This window comes from Miscanthus floridulus, chromosome 18, assembly GCF_019320115.1.
Source record: "Miscanthus floridulus cultivar M001 chromosome 18, ASM1932011v1, whole genome shotgun sequence".
Classification (NCBI taxonomy): Eukaryota; Viridiplantae; Streptophyta; class Magnoliopsida; order Poales; family Poaceae; genus Miscanthus; species Miscanthus floridulus.
In genome coordinates this window covers 8,474,851-8,480,055 of record NC_089597.1, presented here as the reverse complement: position 1 = coordinate 8,480,055, position 5,205 = coordinate 8,474,851, and the positions used below count along the sequence as shown (strand labels likewise).

Genomic DNA, 5,205 nt, shown 5'->3' with positions numbered 1-5,205 from the left:
TTATATTAGCAAATACAACTTGTTAGTATCCAAAAGTGAACGTTACAAGTATGTATACAAACATATAAGCTAATGAGGATTTTCAATATGTATACGTCTTGAGAATCGATATGAAGTCTTTGTATGTCACCGGGTCCCTATCTATTGAATCAAAGACCCATGCCATGCTCCTCCCGACATCGACGCCTATACAAATCCAGTGGTTGCTGCATGGATTTAATCATAGAACTAGATAAGCTCTTTTGCATCGAATAAAATATATCAAACAAAGCTTTAATTATAGAGTTAAACTTACTTGAAGTTGTATGGTAGCCATATCGTAGAGTGCTATTGGAGAATTTTGAAAGCCAGGGCAATGTATGCTACAACCTTAAGGGACTCTTCCCTTAGTTTCACCATACGGATGTGCTCTTTCTCCCGAAGAGTCTTTCTATCAGCTAGCTCTTTGGCCTCCAGTTTCCACTGTTTAGGGTAATTAAAATTTGTTTGGGCTATAGCTTGAGGGTCTATATACCCGGCTTTCACACTTGACATTTGTTAGACAATGTGCACTTGCATTCTACAAATCACGGCGTGGGTTAGTTACAACAAAATTCAAAGATTACATTCATATCATATCGGAAGGATAAGAACTTACAAGCACCACGTGCGAATTAGATTCATCTCCATTGCTTCCAGGTGAAAGCATGTCTGCATGTCATTAAAGTCAAAGACAATTTTCCTGGCTGGGCTTCTAAATGTTCCGGTGGGGAAGCATGCTTGTATGAGGTCTATGCTCATTGGGAGAACACGCAAGTATCAATCATGGAACTTTCTCATTCCAAGTGGTAGGCACTGGATGACCCGGTTTCGTAGGAAGGGCTTGCCTCTTTCATATGTTTTCGGGCAATCCTTTGACCATTTGATGGTATCAATATTTGGATACTGCTTTGTAATTTGGTGGAGTTTGCTAGTGATGGCCTCCTCAGAACCCCGTGATGGGACTTTTTAACTTGGTTCTCAGGCTTAAATTGGTCATGGGAATACCACTTGGACACTGACGAGACGTCTTTCATCGGAACATAAACTGGCCTTATGGTGATTGGATGCTTCTTTCGAAGTTCCCATTCAGGCACGTCCTCATCTTCTTGTGCATCACCTTCTTCAGGAGGCACTCGTTGTTCATATATCGGCTGTGCTTGTTGAGAAGACTGTGGCATCTCATCATGCACTTGGTCGGTACGAGCTGGAGAAGGTTGTGGCATCTCATCAGGCACATGCTCGCTAGGAGGCGGGGAAGAATGTGGCATCTTAGGAATGTGGTGGTCACGAGACGGTGAAAATATCTCTCCGACCTCAATTACTCGCTCCAAATTTGGGAGAGGGGGATGCGGCGAAGAAGCAGTCAATATAACATCCCATTTGTGCCATAGGATGAACTGCCCAATAACGTCTCTGAGTAACACCAGCCCCTCGGGAGTTGCGTAGTCTATCATCCACTGCATGAACTCGGGCTTCATGGTATGCACCTCGACCCTAGTGTAGTACAGCGGTATCTTATTATTGTGGTGTAAGCCACCGGGAGGATATGCCACACCCATTGCCACCTCCATCACAATGTTCTGTCGGCCGCTAAGAAACACCAAGGTGCAACTAGTTGGTTCCCGCATACGATCGACGGGGGATGTGGCTGCAGTGGAACCTTAGCTGCTAGAAACTTTTAGAGGGCTACCAACTAATGCCAGTTCTCCCAGTGGCATCACTAATATCCGTGGCTCCATAGACAGTCCTTGCTCCTCCAGCGCCTTCGCAACTAGAGCCTTCACTTGGGGCTCAAGATTAGTCTCCCGATCTCTGCCATGTTTCTTGTACATGTGCCTATCCTCTTTGAATCCTTGCTTCCAGGTCGTCCTTTTCCCTAGCCCCCTGGTGCGGCCTGTGTGCTTCTTGTTTCCCAAGCTAAGGCTAAGCTCGTTCCTCTCTCTGGAAGGATTGAATGAGCCCTTCTCCTTGTCTTTAGCATATTTCAGTATCCTTAACACTGCCTCTTGGGTCTCCGGCTTATCAAACTTAAGATTACCGTTGGATGATTCTGTACTCCTCGCATATATCCAATTCCTTAAGCGTACCTTCAAATTTGTCACATCGATATTCCCAGCAGCTACAGCCTCTTCGTCCATCTTCCTAAACTACTCTTCCTTGGCATAGTAGCCACCAGGGCCTAGATGATGGTGGTGTTTGTTCCTCTTCGCCAGCTCGGTGTTACGGGCACTGAGCTCCAATGCCTCCGGTGAAGTCTTCTGAGCCACGAGCTCCTCCCATTGACTAGGAGTTATGTTGCCGAACTCATTGAAGGGAGTTAACCCCTTTTGGATATACTTCTTATTGAGCTCCAACCTCCAACGTCGGAATGACTCTCCCATCATCCTAAAAGCATTTTTTACCAGTTCATGCTTACCTCCGAAAATCTAAAATTGAGCTTCAGCTGCCTATCCCATAGTTTATCCTTTTTGTTCTCTGGTACCTCTTTCTAGTTAGGGATTGCTGGTTCAATTTATCTCTTACTAGGGCTCCGATCGCATTACGGAATCATCCTCTTAATTCCTTTGGCATAAGGATCTCCCCTGCTGGTCCGACCTCCGTTATCACATAGCATGCCTTATTTGGATATTGATTTGCTTTTCTATCCCCTCGTTTCCTCTTAGGCTTGGTAGTCGTGGTTGTGTCTTGAGGTTGTGGAGCAGAGGCATCGTGATCCGTCTCTATGACTGTTGCCTCTGCTCTCCTTTCTCTACTCCGTCTTGTCCAGCGAGATGTCGCGAACATCGACGTTGTCTTTTCTGAGTTTCAGGAGGGACCTGTATATACGACAGGTCAAAGTGTTAGCAGAGGTAACACAGCCAAAGCTTTAGCAAAATTTACAAGCTAAGGCTTTTTCCCTACCTCCTCGTTCGGATCAAAATCCTTATCCAAATCTTCCTCCGTTGGCCTCCTTCTGACTTCATGTGGGAAAGGATCCTCGAAACTTACATATCCCTCTTCTGAGTCATCATCATCATCATCCTTTTCTTCTTCGCCTTCAGCAGCCTCTCCTGCTCTTTCTTATGCTCCCCCTTCCTCCTCATCACACTGCTCCTGAGTAAGCATCACTTCTAGATCCTTTTCTAACTCGTTATTGAACTGCTCCTGAGTAAGCTGGTCCTCTAGTGCTTGCTCCTCATAGGACAGAGAGCAGCCAAAAATGGACTCAAACTGAGAACAGCCATATCTCCTAAACTACTTGGCCAAATGCCACCAAATTTTAACACAAGCTAGTTTAGTAACTTATCTACAACTTTGGTATTCACATGATTTCCAGGAAACACCATTATCAAAGCCTAATTCACCAAGTGCTAGAAACTGTCTAGAATTATAAAAATGCTAAAATTAAATATTTACTTATGTGCCAAACATGATTTCTGACCAAACCAAGTGCATCACAAGTTCACACATGATATAAGATCATCAGAAAGTAAGGTGTTCACCACCAATTCATTTTTTTAATGCCTTTCTTAATTTATTTAGTTATTTAAGTGGAATAATGAACATATATGAAAACTGCACAGTTTAATCTACAAAAATTATAGTTCATACTACATGCTCCAAATAGGCTACTATAAAAATTTCACCTGAAATTACCAATAGAAACATGCTACACAAAAATAACAAGGTAGCAAGGCTGATTTTGGCCTAACTTAGAAACCCTATTGAAAAGTGTCAAACAATAGAAGCAATATTTTTCCTAGGTTCATATTAGTGTCATGGAAGAATGGAAATGAAAACCATAAACTGTATACATTTGAAGATGGAAATGAAAAAGGTCAGTGATGAGATTAAGGGCAAGCAGCAGCAGATAGCACATTTAGAAAGGCAGATTAAGGGGAAGCTAGACCAGTTAGAACATACACTGGTATATTATCTGCAGTTAATTAGTTTTCAATTACTTTGTCTCTGAATTGGTACATATTAAACTGTTGCAATGATTTTCCAGTCTCACACTAAGCTACTGGAGCAAGTCAATGAGAAAGCATTTGAACTTGAGGTACCTAGAGTAGAGAACTACGTGGTATGACAAGTTACAAGTTACGACGACTTCCACAGTGGATCGTCCCGGACGTGCACTCCACCGGCAGCGTAACTACGTGACGACGTGTCGGTTTGCTGGGGCCTGCGTGCCGTTTTGGTTTGGTGGCAGCGAATGAGCGTGTTTTTGGCGTGTAAATGCGAGTGATGTGGCCGCTCTCACTCTAGATCCTTTTGGGGTACGTGAAAGTGGAGGGCTCCAACTTTTGGGACGATCCACTGTGGAAGTCGTCATAACTTGTAACTTGTCGGCAAACAATGCTGCCATCCGGCTGTCCAAGTTGGAGGCTGTGACAAGTGTGCGCACGATGCTCTGTTCTCCGTAGCTAGGGCCTAGGAGTAGCTAAAAGATACGGAGTACTACTAATAAGCTGAACTGAAATGATAGGTTTCTGATACTCCATGTCGTGTCCTTGTGCATGTACAGTTGACTGATTTGTTCAATTATATCACTTATTTTGGTATTTTAACTGATTAGATTAACATTATCTATTCTCTCGTCAGTCAGATATTGATGAACTAAAGCAAAGATTGTGTGAGCTCACTAAGGCCAAAGCTCAACTAGAGGCCCACAATCAGAAGCTATAAGAGGAAAGCATGTACGCAAAAGGCCTGGCCTCGGCTGCAGGCGTGGAACTGAAAGCACTGTCTGGGGAGGTCACCAAACTCATGGACCACAACGAGAGGCTCATGAACGAGTTGGCTTTAGCAAGAAATTCAACACAACGATAGAGCAGATAGCGGAGGCATACCTGAAGAGAAGAGCGGGGGCGTTCAGATCAGCTCGCTTCGTCGAGAAGTCGCGGACTGAGACAGGACGCGATCGCTGGGGGAGTTCACACCGCCGGGAAGTCATAGGGGCCGGGCGAGTCCGCGCCGCCGGGGAAAGTCACGCCAAAGACAGTAGGAGGGGATGGTGCCAGCCCGTCTTCCTCAGCGCCGAAAAGGGGAAGCGGGAGGGGAAGGAGGCGGGCGACCTTCACTGCCGTTGCGGATTGTGAGCTCTCACGGAAACCCTAGCCGCCGTGGTGGCCGGCCTAGGGAAGGCGCCGTTTGGGGGAGGAAGTGTGGCGGGTGACGGAGGCTGTCACAGGAGGACGACGG

At 45.3% G+C, this 5,205-nt stretch overlaps 1 pseudogene; it reads left to right on the top strand.

The window, feature by feature from the left end:
• The first annotated feature begins 3,823 nt into the window (after nt 1–3,823).
• LOC136523239 (kinesin-like protein KIN-7D, chloroplastic) lies at nt 3,824–4,833 on the top strand (annotated as a pseudogene).
• Nucleotides 4,834–5,205: the final 372 nt, after the last annotated feature.